At 34.6% G+C, this 26824-nt stretch overlaps 1 pseudogene; it reads left to right on the forward strand.

Moving 5' to 3' along the window:
- The window catches only part of LOC127858568 (prolactin-releasing peptide receptor-like), a 32022-nt pseudogene extending 16786 nt beyond the window's left edge, over positions 1-15236 (forward strand).
- The last annotated feature ends 11588 nt before the right edge of the window (positions 15237-26824 follow it).

The raw sequence follows: 26824 nt of genomic DNA on the forward strand, positions 1-26824 counted from the left end.
AATATGCAAAGAGACCAGCATAATTGAGAATAATATTACCCCTAAATATATTTATTCTTCAGATTATATGTGCGAGTAATAATTCAAATTGTTTTAATTTTAAGCCAGATATATGTCGCCAGATAAATGGAAATAATAAATAATAATAAACTAACAAAGCCGTATATTTCTAAGTTTGTCCCAATAAAACGAACGAACAAAATGTTCGCTTTACCTGATAAGTATGCCAAGTAAGAACCTTTCAACAAAACTGTTTTGCCTTCAGTCATAACCAGTGCCGATAGAATGAAAAGAACACTTAGGAGAAATTTCTTTCCGCTATCTGCGTAGCTTGACGGTGATATGCTTGTTCCAGTTTGATGTATAATCTGTTATATATAATACATGTTTATTTAATTGAGAATACCATATACTACACTAATGCTGACTATCAAGTGTGCTATTGTTAATTAAAATTGTAATGCAAATAAATTTGACTATAACAAAACACCAATACATGCTTAGTCTATTGCGTAAACCATACACTGCACATATACATATATCTCTTACAGTGTGTTTAGTCCCAGTAGGTTTCTTTATTTTCTAACATTTAGCTACTTGTAATTGTGCTTTCAAACGGATCGCGTGTTGAGCAATGCAACTAGCAACGGTAGGGAAACAGAATCATTGTTGCTATTGCTTTAATAAACGTCAAACATTCGACATTTACATAATTCGTCAAAAACACGTAAAACAGATTCTCATAGACCATGACCGAATTGTTTGCAGCATTACGCAATTTAAAAGATAACTTTGTAATTGATATGTTTTGAAACGTGATATTTCAGACACGTTTATGAAAGAAGAATGCGTCGGAAGATAAAAAACAAGATTTTTTTAGAAGCATATGAACATGTGTATAAGGAAGTTCTGCATTTGTATGGCAGCTTTTGAGCTGTATGTATTACGTTATGAACATGTTAAACGCATTGACAAATAAGCATTTTCTTAACCTTAAGCATACGTGACGATGCAATTGTGGAACTTTTTTCAGAGCATGCATCAGCTTATTATTTTTCAGGTGGTGAATGAGGCAGCTTTCCCAGCTGCCTAAATGCGTTGTTGTTTTGATTAAACTATAGCTTCAACATCCAGTCACACGATGAAGCAGAATCCGCAATTGAGTTGAAATTTTGTAAAAGTCTATCAATGACTACTTAAACTCAAACTTTCTTTTTGCTTTTATTTCAACTTCGGGAAACATTGTGCCAGTGTAACCGTATTACTGTGACTTTAGTGTTAATAGTGATTCAGTTTCATTTTCAACAAGACTTCAAACATATTATGATCATTCTTTTATACTTTCTGCAGAAAGCACATAATTATTGTTTTGGGGATTCCACAGAAATGGGTGAAGAGAGCATTCAAGCTCGATATTCGGATATAGGTTTGTACGCTTATTTTCGAATGTTAAGCTTGCACGGTATTCCAGCTCGACATTCAGTTCGACATTCGGATATAGTTTTGTACACTCATTTTTGAATGTTCTGCTAGAGCGGCATTCCAGCTCGACGTTCGGTTGGACATTCGGAGATAATGTTGTACATTCATTTTTTAATGCTGAGCTGGCACGATATTCCAGCTCGACATTCAGTTCGACATTCGGAGATAATTGTGTACACTTATTTTCGAATGTTAAGCCGGCACGGCATTCCAGCTCGACATTCAGTTCGACATTTGCAGATAATGTTGTACGCTCATTTTTTAATGTTGAGCTGGCACGGCATTCCTGCTCGACATTCAGTTCGACATTCGGAGACAGTGCTTTATTCACATTATCGAATGTTGAGCTGGCTCGGCATTCCAGCTCGATATTCAGTTCGACATTCGGACATCATGTTGTACACTTTTTAAAATGTCGAGTTGGCTGGGCATTCCTGCTCGACATTCAGTTCGACATTTGGGGATAATGTCGTACACTTGTTTATTAATGTTTAACTGGCACGACATTCTAGCTCGACATTCAGTTCGACATTCGGATATAGTACTGTTAACTCCTTTTTGAATGTTGTGCTGGCACGGCATTCCAGCTCGATATTCAGTTCGACACTCGGATATAGTGTTGAACACTCATTTTTGAATGTTGTACTGGCACAGCATATAGCTCGACATTCAGTTCGACATTCGGAGATAATGTTGTACAATTGTTTTTGAATGTTGAGCTGGCACGGCTTTCCAGCTCGACATTCGGTTCAATTTTCGGAGATAATGTTGTACACTTATTTTTGAATGTCGAGCTGGCACGGCATTCCTGCTCGAGATTCAGTTCGACATTCGGAGATAATGTTTTACACTCATGTGTGAATGTTGTGCTGGCACGGCATTCCCGGTCGAAATTCGATTCGGCATTCGGAGATAATGTTGTACGCTTATTTTTGAATGTTGAACTGGCACGGTATTCCAGCTCGACATTCGGTTCAAAATTCGGAGATAATATTGTACACTTACCTTTGAATGCCGTGCTGGCACGGCATTCCAGCCCGACATTCAGTTCGACATTCAGACATAATGTTGTACACTTTTTTGAATGTCGAGCAGGCACGGCATTCCTGCTCGACATTCAGTTCGACATTCGGAGATAATGTTGTACACTTATTTTTGAATGTCGAGCTGGCGTGGCATTCCAGTTTGACATTCAATTCGACATTCGGAGATAATGTTGAACACTTATTTTTGAATGTTGAGCTGGTACGGCATTCCAGCTCGGCATTCAGTTCGACATTCGGACATAATGCTGTACTATTTTTTGAATGTCGAGTCGGCACGGCATTCCAGCTTGGCATTCGGTTCGACATTCGGAGTTATTGTCGTACGCTTATTTATGAAAGTTGACGAGCTGGCACGGCATTCCAGCTCGACATTCAATTCGTCATTCGGAGATAATGTTGTACACTCGTTTTTGAATGTTGTGCTGGCACGGCATTCCAGCTCGAAATTCAGTTCGGCATTCGGAGATAATGTTGTACACTTTATTTCGAAAGTTGAGCCGGCACGGCATTCCAGCTCGATATTCGGTTCGACATTCGGAGATAATATTTTACACACATTTTTGAATGTTGAGCTGGCACGGCATTCCAGCTCGACATTCGGTTTGAAATTCGGAGATAGTGTTGTACACTTTCATGAATGTCGAGCCGGCACGGAATTCCAGCTTGACATTCGGTTCGACATTCGGAGTTATTGTTGTACGCTTATTTATGAAAGTTAACTAGCTGACACGGCATTCCAGCTCGAAATTCAATTCGACTTTCGGGGATAATGTTGTAAATTCTTTTTTTAACGTTGTGCTGGCACGGCATGTAAGTTCGATATTCAGTTCGACATTCGTAAATAATGTTTTGCGCTTATTTTCGAATGTTGTGCCGGCACGGCATTCCAGCTCGCCTATCAGCTCGAAATTCGGAGACAGTAGTTTATTCTCAGAATCGAATGTTGAACTTGCACGTGATTCCAGCTTGACATTCAATTAGACATTCGGAGATAGTGGTGTACACTTAATATTGAATGTTGTATCGTTAATTTGCAGAAGTGACTCTATTTAATCCGCCTGATCATATTAGTATTGTAGGCTATTTTATGTGAAGTTAGTAGTATGACTTGATCATTGAGCATTTGTATTTGATTATTATGGCAGAGTATAACATATAATATGAAATAGATCATTTTAATTGCCATTGGCTTTCATAGTTTGGCATGCATTGGAAACACTTTTTTGCAAATAGTTAAATTCTTAACTTTCTGTTATGATTTTTTTTTTACTTTTTGACGATGCTACTTCAGCATCGTCTAAGTTATGATACAATGGAAAAATTCTTCACAATGGCGACCTATGTAAAAGACCGAGCCGGTCCGATTGAGATAACTCGGTTTTTCTTATCGGCATACCTCGCTGATTTTAATTTATAACATTCTCTGACAGCAGAGTTGTCGTACAACAATGGCCGCGCCCATGAGAAAATGTTGCACTCGTGTCAAAACTTTCTTTTAGCATAAATCGGCTTGTTTGGCTATTTAGAAACTGTAATTTAGGATATATTAGTTATTTATTCACTCAATCTCCGCTAATGACAACAATGGAAGGAATTCGAAGGATATATTCGATGTGAATGAAGGACTTTCTAGATCTTGACATGGCAAAACTGGCATACTGATATTTTTAGTATCAATTTAAGTCACATTTTGCTTTATAAATTCTATTTGAGCATTTTGCGACTTATTGATTGACTATGATACCCGATAGCAAAATATCAAATGGGATTTGCCGATCACCAAGCTGTCCTGAAATTCAACATCGATAACAAACTCTTTACTCAAATTACTGGTTTGTATTCTTTCTTCTTTCTATTTTAGTACTTGATATCATTTTAAAGTTAAATGAACTGTGTCACAGTAAAAGAGACATTAAAGCGATTGAGGCCAGTTTGGTTCCAGATCAGCCTGCAGTCGCTTGAAAGTTGTTTGCTTAAAAGCGGTGTTCTGACAATAACAAATAGTTTAATTGAATACTGATTAGACTGCCCTTTTCCTGTGACCAGGCTCAAATATTAGAATTGCCATTAATCAAATGATTTTATTTCCAACATTAATCCAGTGATTTTTTTTCTGGTCCCTCGGCATGCTCGGGATCAATGATTCCAGCACTTTCGTGTTGAGAATTGAATACTGCTTAAGGCGATGCAAGGGGGCGTGAGAGATGTTGCAACTTCCATTTTCTCTCATGAACAGACTCAATAAAACTGCGTCGGCAATATTTGACTTAATTTTTGGTTTGGTTGCTCTCGAGGCATCAAACAATTTCAGAATCTACCTAGATGCCTATTGGTAGAGTGTCGACTTTGATTGCAGGAGGTTGCGCTGCGAGTTTGATCCCCAGAAGCGGCGTTGAAATCTAGCCAACTTTGTTATCTACAAGGCTGCTAAACCTGATATTCTAAGATAATGTGAATTTTCTCTTACATGATGGTCATCAGTTATATTTTATAAAAACAGCAGTAGCAAACAATGGGACAATAATTTATAAAAACATATTTCATTGTTCTTTGACACTTTGAGTTTGACATGGCCAAGATTTAAATATGTGACTTGTCTTTACCAGCACTCTTGTGACACAGCTAAAATGTAAATGTACCAGTGGAAATCACCTAAATCCAGATTTGCTATTATTGAAGTGTGGAAAGTTTTAAGGTAGTGACAAGTAAGCACAAATGGGTTATTTCCGAGAGGCCACAACTGATATATGACAGTTTTAAAACAAGAAAAATCAGTGCCTGATTTAGATTGCCTTACATAGTTCAATAAAAATTAATTTCAGAAGCCTGGTAACAGTTTAATGTTAATGTTATCAATATGTCAGACCAGGGCCTTGATTTTGAAATCAAGGACATGCATGGTCAGATGATGTGATTAAAGATTATACATTTTTTCAAACACATACAAATGTAAACATGTACCTGTAACTAATTTAGATGTTATAAATAGAAAATACACTAAGTTAGAAGGCATTTGACTTTTCTGCTGGTGCATTGGCACACCAGGTTGCTCAGTTGCAATAGTTTGATGGACTGCTTGGATGTGTAGTAACATTATATACAGTATATCAAACTGCATTTTTTCAAATGTTTGCATCGAGTATACTTTTATTGATAATATTTACAAAATTAATGTATATAAATGATAAACTTGAGTGAAATCATTTAAATGATACTGAAATCATGACAGTAATTTATACTGATAGTTATTTAATATATGCTGCGTGATACAATCATGTACATCTATATCAAATAGGATCATACTGTAAATTCAGTGATGAATTTCAGTGAATTTAATTAAATCCAAAATGTAAGTCACTCCCACCTCTCTCCCACAGCGCGCATACCTTAAGGTGTGTACCTATCCAGATCCAGATACAGATCCAAAAATATTAAACAGAATTATGTATCATGTTGTTTAGAGGGGATAATTTTCCCTCTGTTGTACCAATGTATTGTTTAACTTCTTTAATCAGTGTGTTTAAAGATATATAAACATAGCTCCAGGGTCAAAGCTTCAGGCAATGAATATTTCACCCCCTGATCTTTTTTATGCCCCGGGATCGAAAGATCGGGGGTATATTGTTTTTGGCCTGTCTGTCATTGTATGTGTGTATCCCAAAACTTTAACCAAAACTTTAACCTTGGTCGTAACTTTTGCAATATTCAAGATAGCAACTTGATATTTGACATGCATGTGTATCTCATGGAGCTGCACATTTTGAGTGGTGAAAGATAAAAGTCAAGGTCATCCTTCAAGGTCAAAGGTAAAAAGAAACAAATTCAAAAACTTTAACCAAAACGTTAACCTTCTTCATTACTTTTGCAATATTGAAGATAGAAACTTGATATTTGGCATGCATGTGTATCTCATGGAGCAGCAAATTTTTAGTGGTGAAATGTCAAGGTCAAGGTCATCCTTCAAGGTCAAAGGTCAAATTTATGGCTTCAAAGCGGCGCAATAGGGGGCATTGTGTTTCTGACAAACACATCTCTTGTTTTCTAATGGGTATTTTAACTAGTTCATACATTCAATACAGTCAAATATATGTTAAGTAGTATCTGTACACATTGGTAGATTAAATTTGTACTTTAAATATTATTTTTAGCTCAACTGGCCAAAGGCCAGCTGGGCTAATGGCATTGTGCTGTGTCCGTCGTGCGTGCGTGCGTCCGTGCGTCCGTGCGTGCGTGCATTAACTTTTCCTTTAAACATCTTCTTCTCCTAAACTACTGGTCTAATTCTGATGAAATTTCTCAGGAATGTTCCTGGGGTGAACCTCTTTCAAATTTGTTCAAATTATGCCCCTGGGGTCAAATTTGACCCTGCCCCGGGGTCAAAAAATCGAAATTTGCTTATATAAGGCCTATTTTGTGAAAACTTTAAAAACTTTTCGTCCATAACCATTGGGCCTAGGGCTACCAATTTTGGAATGTTGTGGCATCTTATAGTCCTCTACCAAGTTTGTTAAAATTATGCCCCTGGGGTCAAGTTTGACCCTGCCCCGAGGGTCACAAAATTGAACATATGCTTATATAAGGCCATTTTTGTGAAAACTTTAAAAACTTTTTGTCCATAACAGTATAGCATAGGGCTACCAAATTTGGTATCTAGTAACATGTAATAGTTATCTTCTTAGTTTGTTCAAATTATGCCCCTGGGGGTCAAAGTTAAAACTGCCCTGGGGGTCACAAAATTGAATATATGCTTATAAAGTGCTTATTTTGAGAAAACTTTAAAAACTACTTGTCCATATCCATTGGGCCTAGGGCTACCAAATTTGGTATGTAGTGACATCTTATAGTCCTCTACCAAGTTTGCTCAAATTATGCCCCAAGGGTCAAGTTTGACCCTGCCCCGAGGGTCATTAAATTGAACATAATTATGCTTATATAAGGCCTATTTTGTGGAAACTTTATAAACTTCTTGTCCATAACTGTATGGCATAGGGCTACCAACTTTGGTATGTAGTGACATGTATTAGTTTTCTTCTTAGTTTGTTCAAATTATGCCTCTGGGGTCAAATTTGAAACTGCCCTGGTGGTCACAAAATTAAATATATGCTTATAAAGTGCTTATTTTGAGAAAACTTTAAAAATCTACTTGTCCATAAACATTGGGCCTAGGGCTACCAAATTTGATATTTAGTGAATTCTTATAGTCCTCTACCAAGTTTGTTCAAATTATGCCCCTGGGGTCAAATGTTACCCTGCCCCGGGGGGTCACAAAATTGAACATATGCTTATATAAGGCCTATTGTGGAAAAACTTAAACAAAACTTCTTGTCCATAACCGGATGGCATAGGGCTACCAAATTTGGTATGTAGTTACATGCAATAGTTCTCTTCTTAGTTTGTTCAATCTATGCCCCTGGGGTCAAATTTGAAACTGCCCCGGGGTCACAAAATTGAATATATGCTTATAAAGGGTTATTTTGTGAAAACTTAAAAAATATACTGTCCATAACCATTGGGCCAAGGGCTACCAAATTTGGTATGTTGTGACATCTTATTCTCTACCATGTTTGTTCAAATTATGCCCCTGGGGTCAAATTTGACCCTGCCCCGGGAGGGTCACAAAATTGAACATATGCTTATATAAGGCCTATTTTGTGAAAACTTTCAAAAATCTACTTGTCCACAACCATCCGGCATATGACTATCAAATTTGGTATGTAGATACATCTAATAGTCCTCTACCAAATTTGTTCAAATTTTATCCCTGGGGTCAAATTTGACCCTGCCCCGGGGGGTAGCAAAATTGAACATATGCTCATATAAGGCCTATTTTGTGATAAATTAAAAATAATCTTGTCCATAACGATAAGGCCTAGGGCTACACAATTTGGTATGTAGTAACATTGTATAGTCCTCTTCTTAGTTTGTTCAAATTATGCACCAGGGGTCAGATTTGACCCTGCCCTGGGTGCCACAATATCAATTATTACATAGTGCCTATTTTGTGAAAACTTTAAAGATCTACTTGTCCTTAACCATAAGGCATAGGGCTAGCCAATTTTCTATGTAGTGACATCTAATAGTGCTCTACCAAGTTTGTTAAAATTTGACCCTGCGTGGGTGTCACAAAACTGAACATACGCTCATATGGGGCCTATTTTGTGAAAACTTTAAAAATAAATTGTCCATAACCATTGGGTCTAGGGCTTCCAAATTTTGTATGTAGTGACATCTAATAAACCTCTTCCAAATTTGTTCAAATGATGCCTCTGGGATCAACATTGACCCTGCCCCGGGGGTCACACAATTGAATAAACACTTATAAAGCGCCTATTTTGTGAAATCTTTAAAAAATCTTCTTGTCGAAAACCATTCGGACTATGGCTAAAAAATTTGGTATGCAGTAACATCTTATAGTTCTCTACCAAGTTTATTCAAATTATGCCCTTTGGATCATATTGGACCCTGACCCGCGGGTCATCAAATTGAACATTATATACGCTTATATCTTGCTTATTTTGTGAAAACTTTTCAAATATTCTTGTCCTTAACTCTAGGGCCTAGGGCTACCACATTTTGTATGTAGTGAGATATAGCAGTCCTCTACAAAGTTTTGCCCCTGGGATTAAATTTGACCCATCCCAGGGGGTCACAAAAGTGTACATGTGCTTAAACAGGGCCTATATTTAAGTATTTGCACATGCCGAGAGTATTTGTTTCAGCCTTTTTTTCAGCAGTGGAGCGATACAGGGCCATCATGACCCTTTTGTTTAGTGTTAAAAAGATATAGTACACATGTAAATGCTTGATAAATTAAGAGCCTTAGTCAAGCGATATTTAAACATTTTTAAATGGTTAAATTTTCGGAAATATATGTCCATTTCTCTTCAGCACTGGCCATATATAAAATGAATTCCATTTAACCACTTTTATATGGAGCCCTAACCTGATCTAAAATGTATATCCCTATTCTCTAGCACCCTGGTCATCTCCTGTAGATCACCTAATAAACACCTATCAAAATGGCAAATTAAATGCAGAACAGCTCATTATATGCAATGGTTGAATGAAATGCTTCAGAAAAAAATTGGCATCCTTTTCACATAAAAATTTAACTTTCACAGTCATGAAAAAAGAGCCTGCACAACACAGATACTTTGTATTTGTCGATCACGCCATATCTTAATACGCTATGTGCATAAATAGCTCAAGTCTTCATGAAATGTGGACAAATAATTGTATTTTAAGTCCTTAGTTGACCTGGCTTTAGTTATCAGATTATAATTAGCTAAATCAGTTATTTATATCATTAAATTTATCATTATCATTATCATTATCATTATTAATGCTTTGTGTATTGTAAACATATACACAATCATGCAGTTACATGATAGCAATAAATAATTACAAAGCCACCCATACTATAAAGGTCATTGGCAAAGCCAATGGTAAAAATGTGAACACACTGAGTGTAATCGCCCTCTCTTGCCAGCAAAACCAAAACGTTGACAGGTTGTCATTTTTGACAGTTCTACTTTCACTTTCATTTTGTGATATCAAACTATGAACAATTATGTGGCTGAGAAAAATATCGCCGTTGCTGATTTCACATATTTTCTGTACATTTCTTCAATTAACTAAGATCGATACACGATTTTCTACGTTATTTTAAACATTCCTGACAGGCTACCGCTTTGTTCACATATTTCGCAAACATTTTGACGCTTGTAGGTAGGAGCTCATTACCGCTTCCAAAAAGTGTATTCATACTATTGCCTTCGAGGTACTCATCCGTTGTTTGACGGAAAGGGCCGAGAATGTGCGATTGTGGGTCAAGTTCCCCACGGGTTCTACTTCCCCGTACCCCCAATTTTTTCCGTACCCAAACTTGTTGTACCCAAAATTTGTTCGTAGCCAAATTTTTTGTTCGTACCCAATTTTTTTTCGTAACCATTTTTTGTTCGTACCCAAATTTGTTTTTCCCAATTTTTTCGTACGTATTTTTTGGCATAATTTTTTAGTAACCAAATTTCTTTGTATCCGCAAACACAATTGATGTGATGTAGATAAACTTAAATTTATGCTTTAATATCCATCCTCATCAAAAGCATCGTCACACCAGTACTGTCAGTACTTTGATTAATGACTTGTATTTAAACTCATTGCCTTTCATTCAATTATGTTAATATTTCAGTGTTACTGAAGGAAACTTTCAAACTATACAAGAACTTATAGACATTTGAATGCTGAGTTTGAATGCTGAGTTACACAAATTGTGATAAGGATGCTCATTCAAATGACCGGTAAGTTTTGTATTGTTTTTTTGCAGAATTTAACATAAAGGTTTGACTTATTGGTCAGTCATTTGACTGATCAGTCAATGCTGCTCAATTCCAAAATTATCTGATCAATATTGGTCATTACTGGTCAATTCTGTAACGCATGCAGACAGTAAATGTTTTAACTTTACTGTTTTGGTTTAATATTGAATTATTATATGAACAAATGTGTAAGAAAATGATTAAGACATGTAAAAAATGTTTTAATTAACCGCAATCAATTAAAATTTAGCCTGTCAATAGTGTCCGTCCATCATGTTGAGGCATAATGTGCACACTTCAGAATGATGCTTTATTTCCAAAAACATGTGTTTATAGAAGCATACAGCAACATTTTATAAAATGTTTTCCATAATTTAGACTAAGAAATAATAACATAAATGGTTAGAAAAGGGCTAGATCTTGTCAACTATTGACTACAAATTATTCACAAAACCAACGTTACTCGAACATGTTGGTAGTGGCGTCATTTTGGTTTAAAAACATAAATGTCCCTCATTATTTGTTAATTAAGGATACATGTTGAAGTCTAACAATACATTTACTGACCATATAATTTTGGATTTTTGAAGCAATTAGTCAATTTGAATTAACTTCCATGTGTAAACCTAAGAAAAAATATTTGTACCTAGAGTATAAGCAAATAAATCAAGCGCTTGCTATTGTTCCTACTTTTGTGATAAATATTGTGAATAAATGTAACTCTCATCGATAGTTAACTTTATGATCAGCTTGTTAAGTATTATGTCACCTGTCTTACTTATGTGTTGGTATTTTTTAGATGCACTGAAAAACGCACAAATCTGAAAACCAAAACAAGTTATTCACCTATTGCTGTTGTCTGCTTATACGAACACGTATTGTTGGGACGAATCAAACTAGAGGATGTTCTGAATACACCTAATATACAATTACAGAAGAATACATATTATTTGGCTGGTGTTACTATGTATCAAAACAATCATTATTGTCATTCGGGAATGAATTTTGGTGGTATGATGGACTGGTTGAAAACTTTCGGGTTTGCCTAGAAATATTGACTCTTGGTTCCCATCTCATGCAATATTCTGTGTTACATAAACGTGTAGTGTCTCCTATAATAGACGTTAACAGAACACTACAAGAAAATAAATGTTGCATTATTCTAAATCTGCAAGTGCATTATTTATTTTGATGTTTAATCAAACTTAATTTATGCTTGTTAAAACCTTCACGTAAGTTAATAATTCATTTATTTTGTTATAAATTTGTCTCATATTTTTGTTTGCATTACTGTGCTAACGAACAATATTGTTAAGAGTTTGTTAATGTTTCACTCACCTGAGATGACAAATATCACCTTGTGTCAGTCGTCAACAATTTCTTTACTGACATTGTTGTCACAAACGGTTAGGTCTGCAATGCTCAAAATTGGTAGGTGTAGCACAATGCATACTTTTATTAATTCAAAAAAACCAAAGGCAAAGTCTAAGAAAGCTGCTCCAGTGTCTTTAAAGTATTTTATACCTTCTGTGCTAAACAGAAATCTAGAGGCTTGGCCATCATGTGCAAACTTGGTCCACTTCAGCACTGAGTCTAAAGCCTCTGATGATGAAACTGACCCGTCTCAACTATGCTGTGTTTTAAGCCGAGTGATTTGGCACAGGGTGTTTCCCTCACATTCACAAAATGGGCACAGTGTGATGTCAAGAAGAACGGTCGTCCCTGCTTGCATTGGTGCCATCTGATCGAATGTTCCGAAGTAAGAGTCACCAGGAGGTGGTGCAATCTTGTGCCCTCATTGTATTCCGGAGGAATAATTAAAAAAATTCTAACAATTAAATTTTTAGTGTTAAACAAAGTATGAGGGTTAAAAATATTAAAAGTTTGAAAAGTTTATGTTAGTATTAACACTGGACAATGTTTGCCTGGCCTAATTGGAACTACTTTTATTAACCTTGACATTCATCCGCGATTTAACGTTGTATTCAAAATGGCCGACACTGGACATGTGTTGTGTTTATATTGAATTGGGCCAAGTACATTCACAAGGGATTTCTTACTGTTATATCCACTAAATACTGTAAGATAAGCATCTTGTTTGAAAGACGACAATTTCAATTATTATTTACATTATTTACATAAAATCGCTGCTTTTCTAAAACCCTAAAATTGTAACGCAAGTCATACTCTTACTTATCGAACATTTCCTAGAATGTACTATACATTTGATCTTATCTGACAACAAAATCTGTAACATGGAATATGATAAGACAGACTCACTTTAATGTAGAAGAAATTAATGGATACTAAAATAAACAATAGATCTTAGAACGCATATATCAAACATGTAATTCAAATGACGACACACTATAACATTTGAACTGTTACGTCTAGACAATTGTGTACAACCATATTGTATTTTCTTATTAAGGAAACGCGATTGTTCATCAAGCTTTGTGAGTCGGTGCTACCAATTTCGTAATGAGATACAATATTTGATTGGTTTTAGACTGATACTTCATTCTATAAGTTTTTGTTCGTTTAATATGTTTTAACCTATATCGGTATAATGTGTATGTTCAGCAAGCAAGCTATACGAAGTACTACTGTTAAACCAAGTATAATTTGAACACTTTGCTTAGTAAGACACCCTTCTCTACACTCGTATGTCCCAAATTAAAAGTACACTCTATAGTAATAGAGGTTTCGGATTTCCAACTTAGATTTTCCGAAACATCTCAGGAGTCTTTGAAGCCATTAAGCTGATTATGTAACAAACATTCATCGGAATTTCGGATCTATGTGGATGGTTATTTTGCATTCAGATATTATTAGTTTCATTTATGTTTGAAATACAGAGGAAATTGCTGGTGAAAATAAGCATATAAAAATGTTTTGGTAACAGTAAATTCGCCGTACTTCAATCACTGCTTGCAAAAGAAATACAGTTATTCCTTATTTTCGATTTGCGTTTTGCAAATTTCCATTTACTTAACATTTCCCTTATTGTCGAGATCTAAACAATAAAAATGGCACCATAAACTTAGAGGACATCCTCTTTGTTTTAAAAAGGATGTCGATTCATTATAGATGATATCAATAGCTATATTTCATAAGCAATTAAAGGCCTTCTGGATTTATTGTTTAATAAACTTTTTGTGGTGAAAATACGCATTTGTTTTTTTATCACCGATGCAATTGGAGACATTTTAAATTTGATTAATACATAGGCAATTACACCAATGTCCTAGACAAACACTCATCTACGTCGTCTAAAAATCGAAAACATGGATACAAACGATCGATTTTGCTTATCAAAACATGAAAGACATTTCAACCAACCTATAATCGTCATATGCTGTAAACGTAATTTGACACAACACATTTGGCGCATAACAGCAATACTAAGGAATAATTGATGAAGGCATTTTAATCAAGCGTTATCGTTAGGAGGAAACGACGAACACTCTTAGTGTCAAAAAGGAACAATATGACATGTTAAAACGGCCTCGTTTAAAATTATTATAATGGATTCGTGGAACCTGTTTTTATTACACGATTTATGTGTTTTTTTTTGTATTATATTACGTAACACTTTCTTATTCTGTTACCTTATGTTGTCAAACTGCGCAACCATCACCCGGGGTCCTGCCAATTCAATAGAATCCGCTTGAATGCCGGTTGTTTTCATCATACATTACGTCGTATAGTTTGTAAATGGCTTCAGTTGAACCTCGTGAACATTGTGAAGCGAAACAAGGCAATTCAGAAAATAACAAACATTGTTATAACAAATCTAGCTCCATTTGTGTTTCAGACATCATGATGTTAGTGTGTTATTTCCCTTGTATTCTCCTCTGGTGCTTCATGAACTCGTGGGTGTTAGGCGACGGCCTATGTCACATAGTGTCTATGTCGTTGTGCATATGCATGTATGTATCGACCCTGAAATCAAGCAACATTGCGTTTGACATTTATTTAGTCATCGTTTACACCTTCAAGCCACGGATGAATACATGCGCATGTATACTGATGATTATTGCCATCTGGATAATCTCAATATCCAGTGCACTTCCACTGGGTATATATCAAGTTGTGCAAACTTAATGGAACGAAGACTTTCAAGTAGCCTTGCCTAAGGACCAGGCAAGACAGTTCTTTACCGCCACGAGTTTGGTATTTCAGTATAATCGTGCCTTGTAGCAAAACTATATAGTGTTATTCAAAAGTATAACACGCCCTTCGGACAAGGTCAAAGCCGAACATATGATCTGGAAGCGCATAAAGGGAACGCGATGATATGTAGATACGCTGTAATCGGAGAACTAATTAAATATCGATTGTCATGGTGACAATATTTGTGACAATTGTTGACTGTACACACGGTTGAATCAATACACTCAAGCCTATTTTAACAAAGAAACTAAGAAGGTTCATCTAAACACGGACGACCACGATTGTGGGTACTTGGAGACTCATTTGTCATGGGAATAAACATTTATTTTGATATTTGAATTATGCTTGACTTGTTGTTTGAGATGACTTATCTCCGACTGAATAATCATCCTCAGAGTTTATTGTTTGTTGCTTGTTAGACAGTGGATGATTAAGAACTATATAAAGTCCGTACACCAAATGCAAATTAGATTATGGTATATTATGAACATCTAAAAGAGTAATATTGGAAGTTGTGTCGATAAATAAGTTTCCGTATAAATGGTTATATGCAAACAGTCTGGGGGCGTTCAGAGCGGATTTGTCAGTTTTATTAAGCCTGATGCTTGATTAAATGATTTCCTCAGACGAGTGTCAAACAAGTATGTGACGGGGTGTTCAGAGTTGCGTTTGGAACAGGAGAGGTGCTGAAAACAATTTGAGCAGTTATACATTAACAAATGCAACTTTGTTTTTCTATTTATATTTCATTAAATGTATTTTGAACAGAGACCAATCCAGTTTAAAAGGTGTGATGCTGATAAAGTAAATAGACTTGGAATTGACAAAATTAAAAACACACTTGCTAGTGTACATTTCATGAAATATGTGTTCAGTGTTGGCAGTTACCTTTGTAAAAACATTTGTGTGGTCAAAAAAGGAAGTTCTTTGTAAGAATATGCTGGTAAAGATTTAAAAATTACATTTTTAACTGTTCACATTGTAATCCATTTGAAAAATATATGCATAGTTCAATATATTAAAAATCAATCGTCTTAATCGAAACTAAAGCAGTAAGTGTTGTTTTAAAGCCACACACCTTATTTGGCATGGTAAATTTAAGTATAAATAAGAAACATATTTTATCTATGCCAATTAGAATATATATGATGGTTAAAAGGTATAAATCCGTCTTTTTTTCCGCTTTAAAACTATAATCGCTTTTGTCGAAATCGACGTATACTTCTAGAAATCCTATTTCGGTTTTAAAAGCGGTACTGTTTGAAAAATAATAAATTTCTTGCTTAAAAGGCTATAGATTTAATTTCATCTGTGCCAATTAGAATATATCTAGCAGTAACAAGGTGGTAATCCGCCTTTTTGAGCTTTAAAACTTAAAAATAATCGCGTTTGTCGAAATGAATAGAGATATAGGTCTAGAATTCCTACTTTCGGTTTTAAAAGCAGTACCGTTTGAAAAATAATAAATTACTTGCTAAATAGCTATAGATTTAATGACAATTTTGCACATTTTCATATCGCATCTATATGAATTGATTTTTCATGTATTTTATTTCAAAGTCAGAGGCAATGTGTGTGGCTTTAAAATTGAGAATAGTGAGTGAAAAAATACAATGTTCTTAACGATATCACATTGAACATAATGATATAAATCCCCATTCCGTTGTCTTTTAAAAGTTTCTGACAGTTTAATTGTCTTTACTTAGGTATTCATTACCATTCTTTATCTATGTCATATTGCAAATAAACTACTCTAGTAATGCCATGGTTAATGCTTTGGTACGTATAATTTTTTGATGCCAGAATATTTTTTTAATAATTTTACAAGGCATAGTTGTCATTGTTTTACCATGTGTACAAAAATCTGGAGCTTCATGATCAAAACGACCAGGGGTGTTTGAATGTCATATTTTTTTAGCAATATCTGATGTCATGATATAAGCTGCAAAATGGTACATTAAAGATTGCTATTGAACTAAAATGTATACATTAATAACTGTATATAATTGAGTGATTGCGCTTATTTACGTTCAACTTACTTTACGTAGTAGATGTTAAGTGCATAAAAAGCACAACAATATGCATTTCACGCCCCATGGTATTATTGGCTATTTAAAAAATAAGAACAGTGAATTCATAGTGATAACCTTTGATCTGTTTACTTTTACGTGACAACAACACTATTTGACACGTGTATTCTGTTGGAAATCTGAAATCCTTGGTCCTTGTCATTCTTGCGTTGTTTATTGTACGTAAATATCTGGCATACGGAATTAAGGAAATGGGTCATACCCTTTAATAATATTTGTTGAGTGCGACAGTCTACATGTACTCATTTGGAGTTTTATGAAGACAATGAAACTAAAACTATTTAAATCATGTCGTTGTAAATTGACATTGAACAATTCATGAAGCATTCAAGTTCTGCAACTTCTGCAATATGTACCACACTTAGTAATGCTATGTCCCAATATTATAAGAAGAACGTTTTTCATGGTGTTATAGTTACTTGGCAATAAATAAAATGCAACAATGCTGCTTCCTGCAAATACATAGTAATTATTACCCGAATGATCATTTCAGCGGTGTTATTGACATGTCTGTAAGAACAAATAAAATTGGTAATATTTAAACAAGTTTAACTTGTATTTCAATAGAAAATGCATACGGGTATATATGCATTTAGAATTATAATGTATTAGCTGGACTTGAAATGCCTTTAAGGGGAATAATATCAAAAATACATAAGCTTCAACAAAAACATTCACATAGAGTCTTGGTATGCATGTACACTTAATTGTAGTAAATTGCGCTTAAGAACATCCATTAGACGAAATGTTAACAGGAAGTCGTTACGGCGACAATTGCATGAGCGCCATAGTTCAAGCTAGCAGTTACAACGTAGCAGTTTTAGCATTGGCATCAGCCCATTAGCTTTTTTGGAAAGGGTATCGTTAGTTCTACTTGAGACAACTCCTACATACCTCGGAAGGGTATATTCAATGTTTTAATCTAAATTTATAATTTGAATATAATATTCATGTTGTTTTCATATTCATTGTTTCTAATATAATCATACGATTTGTCCTTCCTGTGATGACTTACGTTAAGATGTATTTTCATTTGTCATTTTGAAGTGTGTCACTTTGTATTTATTTGTATGTTTTCTCAATTTATGAAACGCTCCAGTATTACATCATAAATCGCCAATCCTAAGGTATATTTACCAAAAAATATCACGGAACATCACAATTAATTCAGTGCTTTAACCGTTCTTCGGCGGATGTTACCAGTTTATCTTTATACATTTTTTCTGCAATACAAATTGTGCATAAAACAAGACTTTGCTCCTGATATAGTTTCTGGAGTTGCACTTTTCCAACATTACTTCACACAAATATAGTTCCAATTAGCTTTGAACAATACATTTACGCATTTGCACATTCTGAACTCAAACTTATCGTGCTTTAAAATTAATACATATCTATAGGTATGTTGATATACATAAGGACAATAGACGAAATCGAATGACGGCAAAAAGGTGGTCCCAAATGCTCTTCATAAGTACTTTTTGACAGTACTTGGGTGAAAGAGGGCAGACATGATTTCAGTTACTTAATTGTTATTTTCAGCTACGTCTCTTCACTTTCCTTTTGTTACTTGTCGTTACACTGCTTTGCGCTGTTTAGCCTCGTTCTCGTTTCGTTACATCGCATGGCGATTACTCGACAATAACCACAATTGTATTTCGTTTATCGTATAGTCTTGGCCTATTATGGTGTAAATTTTGGTCGTTTTCATTTTGTTGTGTAATTCCCCACATGTTTACAATAGTATATGTTGGTGTCATCATTCCTACTGTGTACAATCCCGTCATTTAGTTTGGGCGAATCATTGACTCTCTGTCATTCTTATACCTAGCTTTGTTAGAATTTCTTGTTTATTAATATTGCTTTAGTACAGATTTAATATAGAACGTTGTATACTTTTTCTAAGTAACAGCAATTATTTCATTTTAATTACTGTCTTCGTAAGCCCTTATATTTAATATTTTTCCGACACGATAAGCATGTATATGTCTAGTCATGAAGTGTTTAAGAGTTTAATTTGATATAGTTCTCGGTCATGATAAGTATTCTGTCTAGTCACGTTCAGTATTATACATTAATTGTTTGATTTATTGTCAGTATTTTACCATCAAGATGGAGCGAAAAAAGAAGTAAATTTCAAATAAGAAATCGTCTTGTTCTGCTATCGTCCTAGCCCTGGTTAGCTATCTGAAGGCTTTCGTATGCAAAATCCAGCATAGAGATAGCATGGTCGTCCTTATATGTTTAAATAAACCTTTCAGTTTCTGATTGCGAATAGGCTGAAGTGTTCTTCGCATTTTCATTACCGTTACTCTCCTTCTGTAGTGTTTTATTTATCACGACAGACGGGTCGGTTTCTATGTGCATATACGGCGTGATGTTTCAGTTTGAATGCCGATCACTATTTTGTCGATAAAGACATGGTGACACAAGTTTGAATTCTTTAAAAAAAATAATCGCTCATCCATGCTAACAGAAGAGGATTATAAATAATTGACATTATAGCAATAACTTGAGATAAAATAAAGATCGAATGAAAATATGGCATCTCATGAAATGTGTTAAAACATCACCGACTAATAGAAACATATTAAACGGTTGCCAGCAGTAAACACACATGGTCACAATGAAAATCAACATTTTATTAATTCTCCGCTTACAGCGTATCTACATTTTGTCGCGTGTCTTGGACTACGCTACCGGCGGGCGATTAATACTTTTGAATTAAAGTATGATTCAAGGCACGATGAACTGAAGTACCAACTTCGTGATGGTAGAGAACTGTCTTGCCTGGTCATTGGTCCAATACTATTTGCAAGACTTTGTTCCATTTGCGTATGATGTATAGCTAGATTTTTTATTAATCTGTTAAAGATGTCTGGCACCATGATGTCGTTTGTGCTGTTCGACGACATTGTGTGACCGAATAATGAATTGTTATGTTAGAGTAAACTAATATAATTAAAACACATTTTTTTTTCTGTTAAACACGTTCTTTGAATCCATGATACAAATAACTAACAATGCTGTTTGTCAATGCAATATTGTACTTTTTACACTAAAAGGTTTGGTCGTTTCATCTTCAGATTGATTATTACTGCCTTCATCAATTATTCACAATCGTTGATGTAATGTGCCATGTATTTTGGGTCGAATTATGATGACAGAAGTTATAGATTGTTGGCAATGTCTTTGCTGTTTAGAACGGCGATATCGATCTTTTGTTACTATGTTCTCAATTTTCAAAGACGTATATGAGATTCTGGTATTATTGCCTGGATAAACATCCAATGTATAATTTCTCACATTTATCTGTGGTGTCCAATTATCAATTCCGACACGCTGGAGCGTTGTCGCGAAATCAAAATTTAGCGTCAGATACTGTTTCAGTATTCTGTGAGGCATTTTGGCACACTTTGGCACATTTCTCATTTTTGTATTCTTCACATTTAAATTGCATTACATTTTACTGGCTTATGATACAAGAAAACAGACCCTTCAATGAAATGCATCATTCATGCATAATTGTATTATTCAGCGTCAGACACAGTTGTCGATTGTATATTGCTAAAACTATTACAATTAAAATTTAATATAACATTTAAACATTAATTATATATTTTTATATGCGGAAAAAGATGTTAAGTTTGCCACAATAATGTTAAAACGCTTACCTGTGATGCCGCTAAATTGTGAGGATGGTTACTTATGATAATGTTTTAATTTTCTTCATTATATTAATGTTTATTGTGAACCGGCCAATCTAGATTTGATTGGTTTGATTTAAAAATCAATGCAATCCTTAAATAAATTTAATCATTCACGTAAAAAAATATAAGGATTGAAACCGGTTTCCTCTTATATCTCACAAATACGTGGAAATCTTTATGAAAACACACAAACAAAACGGCCAAGAACACTCAGACATTGTCAACGAATGAAAAAACGAAATACAAGATCTCAAATGCCGCAGTATGCGGGACAATCTCTTATTCCATAATTTGCCCAAGGAAAAGGAGGAACACTGTGAGCAAAACGTGTTTACATTTATTTAATAAAAACTTAATATTGAGGAACGCGAGGTCCGGTTACAAAGAGCCCATCGTATAAGCCCGTTCAATCCCAGCAAGACAAGGTCGATTGTCGCCAAATTCAGCGACTATCCAGTGCGGGAAAATGTTCGACGAGCTGCGAGAAAATTAAAGGGAACACACTTTGGGATCTCAGGACAATACCCAAAAGAGGTCGTCGAAAAACGCAGGCAGCTGGTTCCAATAATGCTTCAGGCGCGGAAGGACGGGAAGGAGGCGTATCTCAATGTTGATAAACTGTACATTAACAAACAACTCTACCGTGGACCGTTTTAGGACACAAGTGAGAGTGTCATTAAATGCCTTTCATGGAACGTAGAAGGACTTACATCCGACAAAAAGCAGTCTATCGATTTTGTTAACTTTCTCTGTGAGTACGATATTATATGCCTTGGTGAATCATGGATAACAGTAACTCTAACATTGATATTATTGGATACGCTAACCCTATTCATTCCTTCCGAAAATATCAAAATCGCCGCGCTCAACGATCAAGAAGTGGCCTTATTGTTTATATTAAAAATAATATTAGAAAGGGTGTAACTTTAGTCAGAAACACAATCGATTGTATTATCTGGGTTAAACTCGACAAGATCTTTTTTAATATGGATGATAATGTATATATTTGTTTTACATATATTGCCCCCAAAACGTCCCCTGTCCATAACATGTATAATATAGATATTTTCATCCAACTGGAGCAAGATATTCTTTCTTTCAACGATCGTGGGAAATTTTTTGTAGCTGGTGACCTTAATTGTAGAACCGGTAGTAAACCGAATTATATTCAATATGATCGGAATATAGGTGTCGATGAAGTAATTACCGTCGATACTCCCACGCCTCGTACTTCTCGAGATTCTACTTCAAATCGCTTTGGTGATTGTTTACTCGATATATGTAAAGCGATAAATCAACTGATTTAATGGTAAATGGGCGGTGGCCGGGCGATGGGGGCATTTTTTACATGCATGACCCATAACGGCACAAGCGTGGTGGACTATTTAATAACACATCGTAGTAACTTTGATTTACTTGCCATTTTTTCCGTTGGCGAGTTTCAACCTTTTTCAAATCATGCGCCGCAATCATTCTCACTAAAAGCGAACACTGTGTGTCGGAACGTCAATGGAAATGTTAAACCTAAGTATTACAAATTTGATAACAAATATAAAGAAGTGTTTACTGCCGATATAACAACTAATTTAGATTCTCTAATCTATGATTTAAACATTGAAATCAGCGGAAATGGAGATGTTTATTGTCTAACGTCGACTTTTACCAACTTTCTATGTAAATACGGTAAAAATATTTCGAAAGAACCTGTGGTATTCGGAAATCATGTTTTCAAGAGGGAAATAATTCGAAAGAGTGGTTTGACGATGAATGCAAAAATAAAAATAACCTATATAAACAAGCGGTTAGAAAATTTACCAATACATTGGCGGACGCGGACAGAGCGGATCTATATAATAAAAAAAAAGATTACAAATATCAATGTCGAAAGTCAAAAAATTCATATAATAATGCCCGCTGTCGTAAGATGAATGATCCAAGGCGAAAGTCACCGAAAGAATTTTGGAAAATATTTAAATCGCGAAAACAATCGGCAACCGGAGATGATATTTCAAATGAAGAATTTAAAAACTATTTTAATACACTCATGTCTAGTGGCGACACGCAAACGAATGATGATTATTCAAACTTTATTAGCCAGTTTGATAATGACCAAGATATTGGATCGATATTTGAATGCCTAGATAGCCCAATCTCGGACACTTAAATTTTAAAAGCAATTAAAAAACTTGGTGTTAATAAATCATCATCGATTGACAATGTTCTGTATGAATATTTTAAGGTATGCGCACCACAAATAGTCCGCCCGCTTAACACATTTTTTAATCACATATTGAACTCAAAGTCATTTCCCCGTGCTTGGGCCTCGGGCATGATTATCCCCATTCATAAGGTGACCAATCCGACCCAAATAATTATAGGGGGATTACACTAACAAGCTGTTTTTCTAAATTGTTTACTATAGTATTGAACGAGCGACTTAAATTATGGGCTGACGAAAACTCGGTTTTAACGGACACTCAATTTGGATTTAAAACCAATTATGGCTGTATAGACCCAGTGTTTATTTTAAACTCGCTGATACAGAGACAAATATGTTATAAAAAAAATTGTATTGCTGTTTTGTGGATCATCGTAAAGCATATGACTGCATAGATATGAATAGACTGTGGTACAAACTTATACATTTAGGAATCGACGGAAAATTATTATCCGTGCTCCGTTCTATTTACAGTGAAGTTAAACTTTGCGTAAAACATTTAGGAACATTGTCAAATTTTTTCAATAGCAACATTGGGCTATTCCAGGGGAAGATCACCTCTCCGATCTGCTTTTCTTTCTTTCTAAATGATATTGAGATGCACTTACAGGAAAATATAGATGCAGGTATAAATATTGACCAAATCGCTTTTTTCTTATTACTATTCGCTGACGACGCAGTGCTCGTATCTGATTCCAAAGATGGACTACACAATTATCTCATTAGTCTTTATTCATATTGTCAAAAATGGAATTTAACAGTAAACATCGAAAAAACTAAAGTAATGATCTTTCGAAAAGGGGGAGGGTAGGTGCTACCGATAAATGGTTTTATAATAATCAAGAGGTAGAAATTGTTAACTCCTTCAACTACTTAGGGGTTGTGTTTACCAGCGGCGGGTCATTCGCTCTAGCAATGAAAACACTTGCGGGGAAAGGATTGCGATCTTTACATGCGCTTATGTCTTTAATTAACAAAAACAAAGTCCCAATAAATATAATGTTTAACCTATTTGACGCCTATGTCCTATCAGTATTAAATTACTTCTCGGAAGTTTGGGGTTACGATCAAGGTGAAACTTTAGAAAGAGTACACAAAACGTTTTGTAAATGGGTCCTTAATGTAAAACCCTCTACAAATACTCTTGCATTGTATAGCGAACTGGGTGGATTTCCACTGTATATCGAAAGATACATTAGAATTGTTAAGTACTTTTTAAAGATACACACAGTCAATTAAGTAAATTGTATTTTAAATACCGTTTTAAACGAACAATTAAATAACATAAATGCTAACAATTTCCGTTAAAACTGGGCATCAAAAGTGCGTCTGATACTTCAATCTTCGGGCTTACATGAAATACGGATGTATCTGAACTCTGTTAAAATTCAAACATTCATCCCAAAGCTAAGAGTCCGACTTCGCGATATCTATATTAGCGATTGGCGATCAGGAGTAGAAAACTCAACGTCTCTAGATGTATATAGAGAAATAAAACTTAATTTTGAAAAGTCAGCATATATTAGCAAGTTGGAAAATCCAAAATACAGAAATGTATTGGCCAAATTATATTTATCATCCCACAAATTAAATATTGAAATCGGTCGTCATAATAATGTGACTAGACAAGATAGAAAATGCACCTTCTGTAAGCTAAATGATATAGAAGACGAGTTTCATTTTGTCCTAAAGTGCCCCATATATATCCATATTCGGAAAGAATATATTTCAAAATATTTCTATGCTAACACGAGTATGCTTAAATATGTTCTACTAATGCAAAGCGAAAATAAAACTACTTTAAAAAAGCTAGCAACATACTGCCAAAAAGCTTTCCAACTAAGAGAAACGTTAATATCTACAGTTTAATTATAAAATCGGTGATTTACACATCACCCAAAGCTTTTATACACCCAAATCGTTTTGAATATTCAGGTTTATGTATGCTTTTTGCTGTATGTGTTTTTATTTGCTTTTCAAATACTTAATGTAGTGTATGATTGGTATGAAAGTAAGTTTGACGCATACAAACCCTTGGATCATTTTTGTGTATTTTTTGTGCTGCTTCTCCTTTTTTTTATTTTTCAAATACTTAATGTATTGTATAATTGTTACGAAAGTAATCTTGCCGCATACATACCCCTTTTATCATGTTTGTGTATGTTTGTGTGCTGTTTGTATTTTTATTTGTTTATCAAATATTTAAAGTTTTGTGTAACTGCTACGAAAGTAATTTTGTCGCATACATACTCCTAGATCATCTATATTTCTTTTTTCGCATAGATGGTCGACGCTGGGGTATGATACAATTTAAATTAAATTGACTAGTGTATATAGATGGAGATTTTACTTTTAAAACTAAGATTGCCTGCAAACTTATACTATTTTAACACTTACTAAGGAGCAATATCCCTATAGACCAACTATAGTTTCGTTTTTCGTATAGGTGGTCAACAAAGGGGAAAGAACTATTATTAACACTAATACATTACTTGACTACAAGTAAGCGTATCACATTTCGACATATGATTTTCATTACAAACAGCTTTAAAGTTATCAGCATTTCTATCCGATAACTATAAATTTCACTTAACTACGAAAGAAAAATAACAATCAAATATAAAGTTGGATTATGCGGTCATATATGCCCATCATACGAATTCATATTCATGTATTTTACCGTGTTAAAAAGACTCAAAGGTTTAAATGCATACAAAAATACGAGTAATATCTTCCATATGAAGATTGAAACAATAATTCTATTCCCTAGTGCAACTTGTTGAAGAATAATACAATTAGTGCTGCAATTATTAAACTACGTTTGAAATTATGTTATAACATTCTCACGAAAACACATTAACATGTTTACTCCTTATATTGTAAATTGATCTTTCTTCGAAATGAGTATATTTTTGTTTGTATTTACTTCATGCTGTTATTGTATACGTTTGTAAATGACGATGAGCTTGTAATGCTTAAGTCTGAATAAACGATTCTGATTCTGATTCTATATCGTTCTGGGTGTAATTACACAGTCTGCTTCAAACATGTTATTTGCTTTCAAATTTTGGATGGAACATCGCAAGTTATATCATCTTAAATAGAACGACATTTAATTCTTAACATAGCTGATGGCATTCGTGTTCAATTTACCATATGCATGCTCGGAATCTAATTTTTTTTAAGTGAAATGCTCATTTAAATGAAATTGTGAAACGCAAATCGCAAATGAGGAATAGTCGTATTTCTACAACAAGCAGTAATTTATATAATTAAACCAGAATCTTCTCTTACCAGGGTGTTGTTTCTCATGTACATATTTATTTTTGTAAGTTGCAATTATTTCTGAATGTCGTATACATGTAGTTATGAAAACTAATTAGTTCTTGGTGTTAAAAACGACCATCAAAATAGATTCCAAAACCAAATCAGTCTTTACATACATGTATTCATGTTTTAAAGGCTACACATGATCTGAACATGTTTTATACAAATATACGTGTTGAATGCCAGGTTTCTACCAGTGAACAGTGAGGTGACATACGAGTGACAGTTATGGTGTCTTACAAACACAGTATGTGAATCTCAGTGGTATAACGGCAATATTCGTATTGTATGCTTGTAACAAAAAAATTGTTCTGGGATATGGTAATAAGTATGAGAAAGAAAAAAGTATAGGGCACATTTTCAGCCCATAGCCAATCACATAATGTATCTGATAACGGAATTGTTGACACATGCTCGTTTTACTTCAAAAAACGGTTTTCCTTAACTTTATAGACAA

This window comes from Dreissena polymorpha, chromosome 14 (assembly GCF_020536995.1).
Source record: "Dreissena polymorpha isolate Duluth1 chromosome 14, UMN_Dpol_1.0, whole genome shotgun sequence".
Taxonomy (NCBI): Eukaryota; Metazoa; Mollusca; class Bivalvia; order Myida; family Dreissenidae; genus Dreissena; species Dreissena polymorpha.